The sequence below is a fragment of the Schistocerca americana genome, chromosome 1, assembly GCF_021461395.2.
Source record: "Schistocerca americana isolate TAMUIC-IGC-003095 chromosome 1, iqSchAmer2.1, whole genome shotgun sequence".
NCBI classification, from domain to species: Eukaryota; Metazoa; Arthropoda; class Insecta; order Orthoptera; family Acrididae; genus Schistocerca; species Schistocerca americana.
The window spans coordinates 155,785,671-155,803,957 of NC_060119.1; the positions used below are offsets into that span (position 1 = coordinate 155,785,671).

General features: G+C 40.5%; 1 pseudogene; it reads right to left on the bottom strand.

Moving 5' to 3' along the window:
* Positions 1-2,900: 2,900 nt before the first annotated feature.
* On the bottom strand, positions 2,901-3,018 carry LOC124555476 (annotated as a pseudogene).
* Positions 3,019-18,287: the final 15,269 nt, after the last annotated feature.

Genomic DNA, 18,287 nt, shown 5'->3' on the forward strand with positions numbered 1-18,287 from the left:
ATGTCAGCTCTCAGAACTTGCCCCACCGTCCAACAGAAAATCTTCCCATATGCTTTGAAGAGCGGTTACATAAGAATGACATTTCGTCTGAGATGGGTGGTGTCCTCATTGTAACACAATTCTTTCACTAAACTGACTGTTTGTGTAATGCAGTATGTCCAGGAAATGTTAAATTCGTACGTTGGTCAACTTACGGAAGACGAACAACTGTATAGGTAATACACTCCTGGAAATGGAAAAAGGAACACATTGACACCGGTGTGTCAGACCCACCATACTTGCTCCGGACACTGCGAGAGGGCTGTACAAGCAATGATCACACGCACGGCACAGCGGACACACCAGGAACCGCGGTGTTGGCCGTCGAATGGCGCTAGCTGCGCAGTATTTGTGCACCGCCGCCGTCAGTGTCAGCCAGTTTGCCGTGGCATACGGAGCTCCATCGCAGTCTTTAACACTGGTAGCATGCCGCGAAAGCGTGGACGTGAACCGTATGTGCAGTTGACGGACTTTGAGCGAGGGCGTATAGTGGGCATGCGGGAGGCCGGGTGGACGTACCGCCGAATTGCTCAACACGTGGGGCGTGAGGTCTCCACATTACATCGATGTTGTCGCCAGTGGTCGGCGGAAGGTGCACGTGCCCGTCGACCTGGGACCGGACCGCAGCGACGCACGGATGCAGGCCAAGACCGTAGGATCCTACGCAGTGCCGTAGGGGACCGCACCGCCACTTCCCAGCAAATTAGGGACACTGTTGCTCCTGGGGTATCGGCGAGGACCATTCGCAACCTTCTCCATGAAGCTGGGCTACGGTCCCGCACACCGTTAGGCCGTCTTCCGCTCACGCCCCAACTTCGTGCAGCCCGCCTCCAGTGGTGTCGCGACAGGGGTGAATGGAGGGACGAATGGAGACGTGTCGTCTTCAGCGATGAGAGTCGCTTCTGCCTTGGTGCCAATGATGGTCGTATGCGTGTTTGGCGCCGTGCAGGTGAGCGCCACAATCAGGACTGCATACGACCGAGGCACACAGGGCCAACACCCGGCATCATGGTGTGGGGAGCGATCTCCTACACTGGCCGTACACCACTGGTGATCGTCGAGGGGACACTGAATAGTGCACGGTACATCCAAACCGTCATCGAACACATCGTTCTACCATTCCTAGACCGGCAAGGGAACTTGCTGTTCCAACAGGACAATGCACGTCCGCATGTATCCCGTGCCACCCAACGTGCTCTAGAAGGTGAAAGTCAACTACCCTGGTCAGCAAGATCTCCGGATCTGTCCCCCATTGAGCATGTTTGGGACTGGATGAAGCGTCGTCTCACGCGGTCTGCACGTCCAGCACGAACGCTGGTCCAACTGAGGCGCCAGGTGGAAATGGCATGGCAAGCCGTTCCACAGGACTACATCCAGCATCTCTACGATCGTCTCCATGGGAGAATAGCAGCCTGCATTGCTGCGAAAGGTGGATATACACTGTACTAGTGCCGACATTGTGCATGCTCTGTTGCCTGTGTCTATGTGCCTGTGGTTCTGTCAGTGTGATCATGTGATGTATCTGACCCCAGGAATGTGTCAATAAAGTTTCCCCTTCCTGGGACAATGGATTCACGGTGTTCTTATTTCAATTTCCAGGAGTGTAAGTTTCCTTTAATACCTGTTTCATAAAAACAAAGTCCTAATATACTGCAGCCATAGTGGCATCGTCGATGGCAGTATGGCTGCTGTACATTAGGACATATACAGGTCACTGTTTTTTGAAACTGTATAGGTATTTTCAGCAAGCCGGTGCTACACCACACATCGGGTTGGCAATCCTGTCGCGAGTGCATGAGGAGTTGGGTGACGATAAAACAATAAACAGACGCAGTACTGTGTCCTGCCACCCCCGATCGCCTGATCTCTCTCCCTTTGATATTCATCTGTTGTGCTTATTGAAAGGTCTGGTGTACTCAGATAAACCTCAACAGAATGCAGAGAACGCTGTTGATGGTACTCCTCAGGCAAAGGTTCCATGCGGGTCTCGCAATCTGACAAATCGTGCACAGAGCTACACCGACGTCAGCAGCGGGAATTCCCAGTATTTTCTGTGTTGTTCTTTAACAATGGCCAATCCTATTGTAAATCCAGATATGTTCTGAAACAGATACATTTTGGCCGCCTTGTCTTCCCGTCAGATACATCGCGATCCGTTTAACATATCATAATTCCGTTGTCACCCAAACGACTTCCGTAAACATCCGCACTAAATGAGCTACAGTCTCTCTGCAAAGCTACATTAATTACACAGACACCGGTATCAACTTAGCTTGACACAGCTAAGCGTGTCTGCATACAAACGCGGAATAGTCGAAAACGTTAGATTTAAATCTGATACTAATCACACTCGGCTACTTGTGGTTGAACCGACATTCCAGGCAATTCACGTGGTATCCAACGGTTATTCGGCAGTTAACTACGGTAATAATTCTGGTCTTGTTCCTGTCAGAGATCTGAAAGAAAGGAGCGAGTCAAAAATTGAATCGATTTCTAAAACAGGAAATCGAGGTGTAATAATTTTTAAATACTACCTTTGTGTCATCAATTTCTCAAAATAAACACGCCCATCACAACAAAAATGAAATCACAAAGGAGTGTGATCATAAACGCTTCATTAAAATTCTGTTTATATTGTAAGAACTAAACTAAGCTCCTCCTGAACAGGCCATGAAGGCCCAACGGTACCTACCGGCCGCCATGTCATCCTCAGCCCATAGGCGTTACTGGATGCGGATATGGAGGGCCATGTGGTCAGCACACCGCTCTCCCGGACGTATGTGAGTTTCCGAGACCTGAACCGCTACTTCTCAATCGAGTAGCTTCTCGGTTTGCCTCACAAGGGATGAGTGCACCCCGCTTGCCAACAGCGCTACGCTGACCGAATGGCCACCAATCCAACTACTAGCCCAGCCCGACAGCGCTCAACTTCGGTGATCTGACGGGAACCGATGTTACCACTGCGGTAAGGCCGTTGGCTGTCTATGTCATAAACTGCTGAAAATGCGCACCGTCTACCGTAATATACGTTTGCAGTCGGTGGTGCAAGTATTTCTGCATAGACTTAGGAGATTTCTTTGAATATACACTGCCGAAAAACAAAATACTACATCCTTTTTTAGAGGTTCCCAATTCACTCAACATTTATTGTTGCAACAGTGTATATGGGATGCATGAAATGATTACATTTACTAATTTAAAAAATGTACTTGTTACCAACTGTTCGTCTAAAATTGTGAGCCATATGTTTGTGACTATTACAGCGCCATCCATCACAAAGCGAAAAATGTGGTCCAACTAAAACATTCATATTTCTTTACGTACTACACGAATATGTAATAAAAATGGGGATTCCTATTTAAAAAAACGCAGTTGATATCCGTTTGACCTATGGCAGCGCCATCTAGCGGGGCAACCATATCGCCATCTAGTTTCCCCCTTCAAGCTAGACAAGTTTCCTTCTTTGTAGTTTTCTCGTTTGACGTTTATTTCGTGAGATATTTGGCCCAGTCACGATCAATGGACTACCCTGTATACTATATATATCTAATATATATTGTGATTATCACTCAAGAGATCAGTTTACTAAAATTGAAGATATACTACAAGTATCTTGGAGATAGTAATGATAAACTGTTCTCTAAAATCACAACGCAATGAACATTGGAGATGGAGGAGAATGATGATTATCTGAGGAGCAAAACAGTAATTTACTACTAATCTCCATGTATGACAATGTTGCAAGTGACGCGCGATCATGGGAGATTGAGATAGGACACGCACTGGCTTGTAGAGCGGGCTCGGCAATGCTGGGTCTGCGCGCAACTCGTAACGGCATGTCAAGGGGCACTTTGCGGCCATCTGCCACCCCTGCCCCTCCTGCAGAATCAGTCGGAGACAGGGCGTCGGAATTACTGGCCGGTTGTGGTCAAGGGCAGTGCACGCCAGGTGGTCATGCAAGGTGGTCAACTCACAGTTGGTCGGTCACGGGTGGAACCTGCCATTTCGTACGGAAGACGCGAGGGTCATGAATGTCATTCTGGAGGCGTGAGCATTTAGACATCTGTGATGGAAAGCAAAGCCGAGTTCATGCCCAGGGTGGTATGGGAGGATAAATACTTAGCGGAAACACTGTAACTTGATGTTTAGCGACATGAAGTGGACATCCATAAAGGGAGGGAGGCAGTTAAGTACATGGACAATGTCACTACAGTTGATCATAGTCGGGTTTCTGTGAAGTTAGTTGAATGAAAGACGAAATTTAGCGAGATTTATTATTATTATTATTATTATTATTATTCTCGTGTCAGAACATTACATAAAACACAGTTTATACAGTTATTGTCAGATCATCACAGTTTGTATAATTTTTGACCAAAATTGTCCACTGCCTGGTGGAGGTCATTTTCCGCACAAGTGTCTGGCCACATTCGACACTGAAGCTTACGTTGAACAGTCTGTTCTTCCCCGCAGTCCTGCATGGTTTTGTTTTCGTCAGTGTATCCCCATTTTGCCAGGTTAGCTCATGATTTCAGGGGCTTCCACGATGGTTAATTCTCTTCATGAGCAGGGCGTAAAGATTCTGTAAATCGTTCACAACGAGGAGGGTGGGATGTCTCAGTCCTCCATAGTTGCAGCGTGGATTATTAATCAGTAATTGTTAGTTTTTCTAATGTTCTGAGGACACTTTCCCCTGACTTTAGTCGTTGTGGGTAGGGCTATTTCCCATGCATGGGGTCCGTTTTTTCCTGCTCTAGTTTTCTTCTTTCCCTACTTGCTATTATTTCTCTTCGAACATGAAGTGATACAATTTCTACAAAGTGGCAGAGCCAGTCGACTGGAGTTGACTACCAGCAGCCTGTTATAATTTGCATGTGTCGTTTATGGCAATATCCACCAGTTTGGGATGTGGTGACTTATACCAAATGGGACAGGCATGCTCTGCAGCGGAGTAACATAATGCCGTTGCAGAAGTTTGGATGATTTCACCTTGGCTTCCACACTGTGATCCGGCCAGTTTTCCCAGTAGATTTTTCGTGGTGTATACTTTTGATTTGAAATACAAACAGTTTTTTTTAAGTATTAGAAATCTGTCGATTGTTACACCCAGTCAATTTGGAGTGTCAAAGTGTGACTATTTAACCCCTGACCGTTCTATCTTTAACTTGTTGGTTGTTTCCCTATTTCCCAGATGGAAAGCACACACTTGTGTCTTTGGTAGGTTTGTGTTAAGCTGGTTTACTCTGTAGGATTTTGACAGATCTTCAAGAGCACTCCTTAAGCTGATTAATACTGAATAAAAGTTTATGCTTTGGGTTGCCAGAGGGAAATAATCAACATGCAAGAAACCTCTCGACTATGGGTTGGCCGTTCGTATATTGAACAGTACTGGAGCCAACAAACTTCCAACGGGAACGCCTGTTTTCTGTAGCCTCCATCGGATATGCAGCCCTTGGAAGGCAACGAAGAATCTTCGCTCCTTCAGAAGATTGACGATGAGCCTGGTGAGGCTGAAACCCTTGGTTGCGCTGTAGACCTTGTTTAACAGTAATTGGTGGTGGAAGGTGTTGTACGCCGCTGTTAAATCCACGACTGCCACTCCTGTCACCTTACAGTCTTCAAAACCATCTTACATGAACTGTGTAAGACTGAGTAACTGTAGTGTGCAGCTTTATCAGCACGGAATCCAGCTTGCTGAAATATAAGCATGGAATCATTAGCATGTGAGACATGGTTTAAAATCATTCTCTCTAGTAGTTTGTAAATCAGACACATTTAGTGCTATTGGTCTAAAATTCTCTGGACTGTTTCCTTCTTTACCAGATTTCAGTACAGCTATTACTAGACTCTTCCGACATATCTTTGGAATTTGACGTCTGTAAACACATTTATTGAGGAGCTGCTAATCGGAATCGCTTGATTTGCTCAGTTTGTACGTCGAAGCCAGCTGACTTACCAGTTTTACTCTGTTTAATAGCCTTCTGTAAGTCATCCGTCGATAGTGGGTATGAAGGTTGTTCTTATGCTCTTGCTCGTTGGCAATAGCTGGGTGATATTTGGTTGGCACTGATATTTTGGTGTGTAGTGGTCTTAGATGGATCACTGGGCAAGTCTCCAACCTTACGACTGTCTCTTTTCAATGCAGGTTTCCTTTTGTTTTTATCCATTTTCCCTTTTTGACGCTCTTATAAAAGAAATGCCTTTGTTTCCTGTTTCTATAGTTGTTTTACTGAAAGGTGTTTCTCTAAATAAGTTGCTATACTCTGTATGTGAGGCGGCCTGATCTGACGTGAGCACAGGGATGTAAAATGTTCGACAGCTGCGACGGATAGATATTTTTGAATATCTTTTGTGGCTGTGTTGAAGGTGTCATATTGTTCTGGTTTTGTTTCTAGAGAGGACAGATCGGCGTCCATTTAATCAGCAAATCTCGACCACTCAGCCTTTCTAGAGTTAAACGTCCTCCGAAATGGGATTTTTTAGGTCTAACAGCAGCAAATACTTGGAAGATTATTGGTCTACATTTTGAATTTGAACTTGAGAGCAGACTTTATGCACTGTTGGCTAACACTGTTGGTGACGAATATGAGGTCGGAATTGTATCCTCGCCTCCACCTGACGCTGTTAAATGATACAGGTAGTTTTGCATCGTGGATTACGGTAAGATGATTCATTTGTGCCCACTCTCGTACTGCTGCTCCATTTTTATCTTAATTATCATAGCCCCAAATGTTACTATGGCTGTTGAAGTCACCAGTCACAATCTGAACCTGTTTATTTTGATAATTTGTTGTTTTATTAACTGAATTCTTCACCATGCGGTTTGTAGAGCGACGAAATGGTGCAACTAGCTGCTTCTAGGACAAGGATTTTGATGTTATTTGTGAGTACTGTGGATGCAATTTGAATGTATGAATCAACGAAGATAGCGCTTCTGAGTTTATCATGTGATCTTTCGACGGCAAGGCATATTTCGTTTATCTTCGATCTATGCACGTCGCTGGTCCTATGTGTTTCTTGTATGCACAGTACATGACACTGGTGCTGCCTGCAAAAGTTCTTGTACCAGTTCTCCTTTGGCTGATGTTATCCCCTCTATGTTGATTTTGATAATTCTTAGCTGTGGCCCTACAAAGGGCTTATATATCAATGTTTCTGATGTGGAAGAATCAGCTGTCATTTATTGACGCTCAATTTATGCCTAGTTGCTTTTCTCAATGATAATGTTTGGGGAGGTTCCTTCCACGTACCCCTTTAGCTCGGTAAAACCAGCTGAGGAAAGACAATGTCGTGGGCTTGTGGATTCAATTGAGAAAGAGATGTACATTGGTTTGCGGAACATAGCTGCGAGAAGAGTAAGTATTACGAATTTATGGATTTTGAGCTGGTTGAGCGACAGAGTTGTGGGTGCTTTGTTTGATGATGAGAGGTCAACTGATGCTGATGAGGAACGCTGAGTATTTGAAAGGTGGATCTATGTCTCATTTTAAGTAATAAACTATTGAGTTGTTATGGTAATGAATCATGTGAAGTCTGAGTAAGTGAAACTGTAATGCATGGGTTTTATTGGACTATGTTGAGCAATACAGTAGAGAGATTGGGATGGTACGGTATTGCGAGGGCACTTGAACTATAAAGACAACTTCGACAGGAAGGCCGTACGCTCCAAAAGACATCATGACCGATTCAAATATGACTGCAAGATGTGATACCATTCCTGCTGTGTTGTGAAGACAGGGTGAAGTGTTCCTTGATAGCCATCTCTTCCAAGTACCTTTGGTACTAAATCCTCCACAAAAATAACCCATGCTTCCCCCGGGAATCTGTACAACGGTTATGACGAGTATTTGGAAAACGAATGTCATACGGTACTTTGTAAATAATGTAGAATAAAATATGAAATAAATTACTTAAAATGATGCTGTGTACTCTGACAAGTTGTAATTAGCTGAATATTTTAACAGTGATTTGTATTTGTAGATTAATCTTGAACTGAGCGAGAGATTTATCATAGTTTGAATATAAATTTGTGTTTTGCAAAGAGTTATATATCTCTTGCGTTATGAATTCCTTTTTAACCATGATGATGGTCGTTAAGATTAGTTTGCATGTCATGTGTCTACAAATTAGTGTAACTTAATATTATTGATATAGTTGGTATAACCTAACAAGATAATATAATTTGTGTTCCACTAAATGTTACTTATCTCTTCTTTTGAACCATAATGGCAGTCACTTAAACTAGTTTACATGTCATGTGTCTGCAACATAATATGTATAGTTAATTCTGTTGGCCAGATTCTGGACATTGGGAATGCCATACTTGAAGTGACAGAGTTTTCTCTTATTGAACGATGATGTTTAGTCAAGGGAGGTTATCTTGTAATCGATTATTGGCCAGTAATGAAGTGACTGCATTTTGATGGTTGTGATAAATCAGAACTAAAGACAGTGTATGTCAGACATATGTACAGATTAGATATTATTTTTATCATGAGTTAATTCTGAAACTGTAGTCCTTAGTTGCTGGTCATTTTTCAATATGACTACATTAATATTTGAGTACTGAATCATAAGTAACGAATTAATTGATGTTATGTTAGTCATTACATACTGAGTTCACAGAACAGGAGTTTGTCGTGGTATAATTAAGGAATTAACGGTATCTTACATTAGTCATTATATATTGAGTTTAAAGAACTGGAGTCTGTTGTAAATTTGAAGCTTATGGGATTGTAACTTTTTCAGAAATTATCGGTTCTCGTGGTATAATTAAGAATTAACGGTATCTTACATTAGTCGTTACATATTGAGTTTAGAGGACTGGAGTTTGCTGTGAATATGAAGTTTATGGTATTGTAACATTTTCAGAAATTATCGAATCCTTTGGACTGAGCCATTGTGGCCTTATGGTACTGTATTAGTGTAACATGTTCATTACATGATCCTTAAGGGAGTATGCTAGGTATAATTTCATGCTGGTCATTCACCAGTGAGTGCAATTTATATACTATATCCCCCTATAAACTGAAATGTATATCCTAGTGAAAATGACATGGGGCACTCCACATAAGCAGTTAGAAAAATGAAGTACTAGTTATCAATTCATTTCGATGTACGTAATGTATGGAAATTGAATGACGATAAAAGTCTATATATCAGTGGTAGACTAAACTGAATCATAATGGACGTGTTTATGTAGAATTATTATGATCTAGTTGATTTCAGATTAATAAGTATGTACCTGAAGCTAGCCAACCCATTCTTGTCGTTTTAGTTGACAAACAAAAAAGGAAAAAAAACGAATGAATCACTCGTTCCATTGCAAGGACATAATCAGCCCATTTTTCACCGTGAGGAAGATGTGGTGAGACGGAACTGGTTGTTCCACTCCATTACGTTATCTCAAGGATTCAGTATTCCTTTAATAGTAATGAGAGATTGGCCTCTGTAAATATTTGCTCTGGTACCGAGAACATCTGGTGAAGAGGTGGATGCCACTGTTCTTACCTGATTATGTATTAATGTAAATCCTATTCCCGTTCCTGTTACGTTGCTTTTAAATTTCAGAAGAGATGTTTGTTTTGGGTGTGATTGCTTGAGTAGGACAGCCGTAATGCAAAGATTCATGCTTTGTTTGCTTTGGTGCCAAGCTAACTCTAGTAGGTAGGCCGGCAAAGACGCACTATTAGCGGGAAAACATAGGGGGTTTGGTAGCATGTCCTCCTCTTCCCTTCACGAGTGAGAAGACTGACCGTTACGGTTGCTCCTATATTTTTCGTCACCCAGGTTCCGGATGGGTGAGAGTATGGACAGAACCTGTAATAGCCTCCGTCAGGAAATTTTCTAATGTAACGGAAGTATGAGTTTGTCATACAAACGTCACTAATCCGTTTTTTTACAGCATCATCACATTTATGATTACGTAACGACCACGTTTTTTAATCGTTTTCCGAGTATAATCGATAGCTGGAATTCACGATTCAAACACGAGCGTGGACAGATTTATGATCCAGTTTTAAGTTGTATAGAACAGTAATTCCACGCCCTGTCTCGTACCCAATAAATGTAATCCCGAAATGACCAGTCATAATGTAGTAATGTGAAATCAGAAATTAGTGGCAGTAAAGATTCCATGGGGTGGTATACCGTGTCTCATAGTGGTGTGGATGCACTCGATTAGCTAGGCTCTTTGTTTGCATGTCTCCTTCCCCCCCCCCCCCCCCCCGCCCCCCCCATCTTTGCGTTGTCCATTTCTAAATAGATTAATTGAATGATCATTTAATGTAATAACCAGTTAAACAAACCATGCTTGCTGTCCCTTTAATGATTATTTCCAAATCATTGAACCAAGGAACACAGTGAACTGCACAATGCAAGCTTAAATCACCCGAATCGGGCAACGAGATCCGAGACAGACTAAAAGTTAGCCATTAGAATTGTCTGCCAGTAAAGAACACACATTGGCAAGTTAATCTCTTTAATAAGATCAACTCCCACTCAGAATATATCAGCCTAATGGCCATGTCGTCCACTAAAAGCATTCGGTGCACTTGGAATATCCCCAGTGTCTCCGGCTCGTGGTACTGCAGCCCAAAAAGTTTCTGCACAAGCGTGCCTCCCTTTAATTTCCCGATAAGACAGTTTCCCTGGCGATATCAGTACACATGTCTAAATAAATAAAAGTAGTGTTACTGAACTATGTCAGAAAGATCAATTACAGCAATAATAACTGGAAAGGACACTAGCACAGGAGAGCCTCGGTAGCACAAGAGCACGTTCGTTACTCCTGAAGGCGTGTGTGTGTCGTGTTCCAGAGTGCAGAGTGCTGGGAAGAGGACTCAGGTTCGTCCCCTGTCAGCTCCAGTGTCTTACGGCACTTCTCAGACCAATAAACAATGGTTCGCCTCATCTTCCCTCTCCGACTTGCCCCGTCTCGTTAACTCTGTCCCTGCTGGTGTGCCGATCATTGTTCATGGTTTCATGCACTGTCATTACATATAAATAAAACGAATACCACACTGTATTAGTAATGGAGAAGGCTTTTATTAATAGGCGCGTAAAATCGCGTTTCAGAAATCATTCTGTTTGGAATGGGTAACCATCCGACGCCCTCAGTTGACCCTGGGAATCGTAGGAAAGACGTGTTGAGCAGCATATCTTTGGGCCGACTCCATCTACACACAGCAAAATCGAATTTGCAAAATTCTGTCGAAATAGCAGGGAAAATCCACCTAGCGATTCTTGTAAGGGACACCCTATAATTTCAATGATAGTTCTGTTCCCAAGATCCTCCTCATGATATATGTCATGAACGTGATCCATACAACACGTGACTTACCAGGGAAGGACAGCAGACTGATAAAATATTTATATAATTAGTCAAGAAAACAATCAGATGTAGCACTTTCGTAATTCTTTTTCTTGACAGGAGAAAATATTTTATTTTCATTCCCGTCTCATACTTTTTATTCCAACTTTTGTACACAACGGTTTTCTAACAATTACTTTTCGGAGTAGAACCGTATTCGACGATACTTTAAGGTACTCTCAACCTCTTTTTCTTTCATTGAAAGCAAATTCTGACGTCTTTTTATATCGACACTCTCATTTCTGACCTTCTAATCGTCACGCCCACTTTCATTCTTCTGGGCGTCACTTAACATAACAACATGAAAAGCAATCGTGGCAGCTATTCATCAACTATTTTCTTTTGCCACCTTTCATTATTGCACAATACTACAAACTAGCTGCACAAGCCACTTTGCACACTACCTTGCCACGTAACATCGATCTTTCTTCTACAGCTTGGACAACGTTGGATTTGTCGTTAGCATGTTAATCACTGTTAAAAGGTTGCACTTACTGTACAGCTGAAACTTTTCATATGCATTTGTGTTGTTTAACAGTCGTATTGTAGGTACAGGTTTCGTGAATGATAAATACCTGCCGATAGCAGATCGCTGAGTAGAACAAGTATCACACTTAGTCCCATGATTGTGTTGTTAACGGCGACCAGCGAATCACCGACAACAATGTCACATGTCTTCCGTCCAAGTGATGTTATGCAGAGCTACGGAATTAAACGCAGAATGTTGGAGCAAGATCCTTCTCATTCACAAACACTGGGGAGGGGAGTACCATCACACAATCGAGGTTTCGACTTCGGTTTCCGGCTATGTGTTCATTTTATAAATAATATGTCTTTGACAGCGCGAAAACGTATATTACTGCTTTCGCGTGCAGATGAGCCCTTAAAATTCCCAATACAGTGATCAACGATGTAGTAGCCAACGTATAAATGAAGAGGCCACAGAGTAATATCAGATCTACTTACTATTGTTCATCCTATTTTATTGATGTGAGATAACTGGTCTGCTTAATTAGCTCTTAAGGGAACTCGTGTATACCATGTTAACATCTTTGTAGAGCTATTGACTGCTGGTATCTTAACGACGCAAAAATGTGTGGCTAAAATTGCTTATCAGATAAAATTCGAAATATTTCACAAACTTTTTAATACTTTATTTGTTGTAGTAGTAGCAGTAATAGCAGCTTTATTCATCAGTAGATCTCTTTTTACAGGGATATAGGACATGTCAAAGTATTTACAAGTTTAGACCAATTTAAAGTAAGCTAATTCATATACACATACCTTTACAGACTTTTAGTTAGAGACAATCATTAGATTTACTCTTGGTGTATAATAGTATATTTTCACAAATTACTTATTATATAACGTAATGCCACAGTGTTCACTCATGTATCACTATCGGTCACTGCACACACTATATAAACATTGTTTCATAACACTTGACTCACTACACAAACAAACATACACACAGTGGTGATGCAGTAATTAGCAATGGTATTTTTTATGTGTACAACTGACTGGTAAATCTATTCACACAGAGCAGTTAAAATACCCAGTGTTTTGAACAGATTTTTACAATGAGCTCGACTACAGTTGTTGGTTATTATTCTGATGGCTCTTTTCTGGAGTTTGAAAATTAGGCTCATATTTTGTGCATTTGTTCCCCAAAATAGAATGCCATAGCTAAGAACTGAGTGTACATATGAATAGTATGTAAGTAAAAGACACTGCATGTTACACACTGATGGTAAGATTCTAAAGGCATAACATACTGATGACATTCTGTTTGCAACTACCTTTGTGTGTTCACACCACTTCAACTGAGAATCAATATTCATTCCTAGAAATTCTGCATCGTTACATGGTCCATAGAGGAGCGAACTACATTTAATTTAACATTGTCATTTTCCCTCTTCAAACTGTAAGTCAAGGCATTACTTTTCTTTATGTTCAGTCTCACTTTATTGCTCATTGACCAATCGTAAATTTCCTTGAGAGCTTCATTTGCTTTCCCTGCAAGGAGTTCTCTTGTTTCCTCAGTGACTATAAAATTTCTGTCATTAGCGAAGAGAATTTTTTCACCATGAGTAACGTTATGGGAAAAGTTATTGTTATATATCAGGAATAGTATTTGTCTTAGTATGCTACCTTGTGGAACCCCTATGTTAATGTATTTTGGTTCTGATAGGTGTTTTACTAAATGTTTAGATCTATTTGAAGTATCGGTTATCTCTACTCCCTGTATGCTATTTGCTAGGTATGATCGAAACCAGTCATTAGCTACCCCTCTTATTCCTAATGCTTCTAATTTATTTAATAGGGGCTTGTGGTCGACTGTATCAGATGCCTTAGAAAGATCCAAAAATATGCCTGTGGCACAATCATCTTTATCAAGAGAACCAAGTACAACTTTTGTGTATTTTGCTATGACCGATTCCGCATTTTTGCCACTGGGAAACCCAGCTGTGATTCACTTAAAACATTTTATTTATTCACGTAATTCATTAATCTGTATTTCATAACTGCTTCTATTACTTTTGAGAATGATGACAGCAGGGAAATGGGCCAGTAATTTTTTATGTCTTCTGCATTACCTTTCTTAAGCAAAAGTACCACTCTTGCCTGTTTTAACTGCTCTGGAAGTGTCAGTGATGTAAAGGATTCATTTATTATATTTCTTAAGGGATCTTGTATAATCTCTATGCATTGTTTCAGTACACACACTGGTACTTCATCGAAGCCTACTGGCGTCTTATTTTCTAGTTTTTGAACAGTTTTTTGACTTCATTCTCTGTAGTGGGAAGTAACATAATTGTATTTAGCGCAATATTATTTACAGGTGCTATATTTGTTTTAGGGAATTTTTGCTTTAACTTCTCTGCAATACTTGTAAAATGATCGTTTATATAGTTTGCCAAGCGTTGTGGATCATCTTACCCCCCTCCTGTGCATTTGTTTGCCTCTCTCCATTTCCTTTTTTGTGACATCCCAGACAGCTTCGCTTCTATTCTCTACATTAGGTATTATTTTGTCGTTAAATGGCTTTTTTTCGCAATCAGCACGTTCCTATAGATCTTTTCGAATGTATGACTCTTTTTCATGGAACTGAGGTATTTACGTGTTTGGAAGGACTTCTTAATACCTACCTATTATCCATCTGTTTTGTGAGATGTTGATACAGACACGCATACTTTTGGAAATGCCTTTTCGAAGTTCAGTTTAAAAAATGTGGAGAATTTAGGGAATTCATATTCACGTTGGCTCCTATAGACACTTCATCCCAGCTATGATTTGCTAGTTCTTTTCAAAAATCTTTGATTTTGATATCTGATAGATGTCGTTTGTAGGCTTTTAGTTTAAGGAATTATTCAATGCCTGATTTCACTGTTGTTATTTGACAGAGATGGGCTGATAGTCCAAGATCATTTACAGCTACATCACATTTTTCCCTGTCCATACTTGTGGTAACATTTTCATTTACTGATGCAGTCATTGTAGTAAGCCTTGTTACACTGTTAACCAATAGGGACATGCCAAAGCTTTGAAGGATATTTATGAGGGTGCTGCTGGATTCATTTACGATATTGGTGTTGATGTTAACGCCCCCACACAGAATTATGTTGACCTTTGTACTTGAGACTTTATCTAGAACTTCTGCTACTTTATTGAAAAAAGTGTCCACACTACCACTGGGAGATCTATACACACACAAAATGATTAATTTCTTGGTAATATCAAGCCCTGTTAATTCAATAGCTGATATGTCAAAGTGTTTGTCTTCACTTCAGACACTGAAATACTATCTCCTGAATTACAAACATTCTATTGTGAATGGGTGTTTATCATTTTTGATAGACTTCCTAAAAACGGTGACAGCTGGGCCTTGAAATACTTAATGAGATCTTGATTCACAAGGACAGCTTCAAATTTCTTTGACACGCTCCTTACTAGAGAAGACCAATTTTCTGGAATGAAGACAGCCTCATTCTTTCTCTTTAATTTCTCAATAAGTACTAACACCCTGTCACATGGAAAGAATGAATGGTCACATTCCGGACAGTGATATATTATTTTGTCCAATTTTCCACTTACAGTTAACGTAGGCACAAACTACACCATGACTAGATTCTTATTCTGAACTCTACAGTTGTAACTAGAGACAGAAAGTTTGTTCCTCTGGAGGTACAAAGTTATCGATATGATGTTTCAAAAATAAGGTTGCCTCATTACAGCTTTTGTTTCCCATCACTTCATCGTACATGTACATCTTGCCCTCATTAATGGATCAAGAATACGTACACTAGTTATAAACCCATACTTGATGACAGTAAAATAAGTCTCCTGTTGGAATCACTGGCAAAGGAAGATTCTGCTGGAAGCCAAAACACAAAACCTCCATAGAATTATCTAATTTGGTTAATTCAGATATTTCTTTCAGGTCCTTATAAACGCCATCACCTTTAGCCAAATGTAGATCATGCCAGTGCATAAATAGCATTATCTTTGATTCATCTCTTTCAGTCTCGATGTCAATTTTCAGGGAATCACACTTTGGGCGTGTGTCTGACCTTAGTGCTCCAAATTACAGATTGAATCATGTGCGAAAATTGTCGTTGTATTACTCATAACTAGCGCTTGGTTTTACCTTAACTTTACTGACAGTCTTAATTTTTAAAAGTTTAGAGGTTCATATTCCTCCAAACAAAGGAGATGCGTCTTCTTTACTGTCAACTCTGAACTTAAATATTTTTTTGGAAGTATTTCTAGAATAATGTGATGATTGGAATGGGAAAGTCCTTATGTGATGCTCCACTTGAGCTATGAGAGACTGATGTTTCTTACTAGATCCTGAATTTTCAGAGAGACCTCACTGATCCCTAGGCGGGAAAGCACTGTGAATGCTATGCTGCGCTAGTCTGTCGATCCCACCCTTTTTTATATCATGAAGACCAGAGAATGCTTGTTTACAAACAACTACTTCCTTTGCACCAACATGAACCTACAATAGGTAAATGAATAAATAAATAAAACAATGTAGAACTGTATTATAAAGAATGGAGGTTAGTGCCAAGGTACTCACGAAAATACTGATGTGTAAACATGTGAGCTCGTATCAGTTTGTTTTGGGAAAATAATATTTGAGTTTGTGCACTGGTTTTGATCGTAATCATGTTTTGACCAAAACTTATTTTGTAACAAAACTATGTGAAAATAGCGTAAAAAATTGAATAATGTTATTAAAACAGGACTGTAGTGGCCAGCCCCAGCGCAGGCTGCACTACACTCATTTTTATATAGAAAGTAATACAATAACACAAAATAAAAGCAGCTGCGTAAATCACATGGAACTTTATTAATATTCATAATACAGCGTACACGAAAGCAATGAAATGAGAACTAACTATGGGATCAAAGTACAACTTCTCTTATGTGGAATATGAAGTCAACCAGCGAAACAAACGTAAATTTACATAGGTTTCACGGGAATTATTTACACGTATGACGCTCGAAGTCTTAGCAAGCGCCTACCGGGAACCGAGTGCTAAGATGTTTACTGATCAACAAAAATAGAATGGAATATTTTCAGGTATTAGCCTTGTAACAAAATGAATACTTTCCGCGCTTTGGAGTACATGAAGACTCGGTTTGGTTGCACTGTTTTACTTCATTCTTTCCCTGTATTAAATAAGGACGTCTCCTGAAATATTAAAATGAAGATTTCTTCATTTATACAATACATAAACACTTTTCATTGGTAAATCTCCATAACAAAATAATTAAATAACAATATATATTATACATAACTTGTAACAGGCTGCACTGATATCAAACAAAATAGATATGCGTTCTGTATATTCTTTACTTTCAAGTTATTAAAACTGTCGAGAGTTATTTTCTTTATATCCTCAGGTCTTTTCTTGCATTTCTTACAAGATTCTTGAACCACGTTAACACCACTGGCACTAGAATCTGTCACAACATAACTAGGATAATAAACCCTTTCATCAGAGGTATAATTATTCATCGTGGGATAACTATCACATTCAGAGTGAGAAAATGATTTTGCATGTCTTGTGTGCACTTCTCATTCTCAATGGAAAGTGAATTTCTAGAGGTCATAACTTGCAGACCCCTCTAGCGCCTTCTGTGGGAGGTACTTTAGTACCATTCACACATCAGTAGCTGGAGCATGCATTCTAATTGTATTTTGTGCTAACAACTCAAATTCCAAAAAATTGGTCTGCATCTACTTATCATTCTCATGCCTTCAATTCTACAGCAGACAGGTGTCTGCGACACAGACCTGTAATTACGTGCGTCTCTCCTGAGCGCGGCAATGAGCGGTGCTTTCGGTAAATGGCTGATACTCTTCGTTGCTCCAACGACATACCATAAACAACTACTACAAGCGGCTCAAGTGTTTTCGAAAAACCTTTGTCGAACCTCACACGGCACAGATAATTTTCCACTACTTACTTAAATTAGTTCATTGTCTTGTACTCGATCGCTTATCTCGGTGTATGCCATTTGAACATTTGTGCCAGAATTGAAAGCAGGAACCTTGAAACGAAATTCCGCGATGAATCAGTGTCGTAACACCGAATTCAGTATGTCACCTTATTCCATTTCATTGTCAGTACAATCATGTAGTGACTGAATAAATGACTTTACCTTCCTTATGTGAGACCATTACTTCTGAGGGCCTTTCGTCTATCAGTTGACAAAATTTTCCTTTCAGATTCTATGAACGCTTTTCTTAATGCTCTCCTCACGCTTCAGCCAGCTTTTCTTTGTCAAATAGGCATTGAATTCGCTTAAATCCGCGATGAAAGTCTCTTTGGTTTCATATCAACCTTCCAACACGATTACTGAG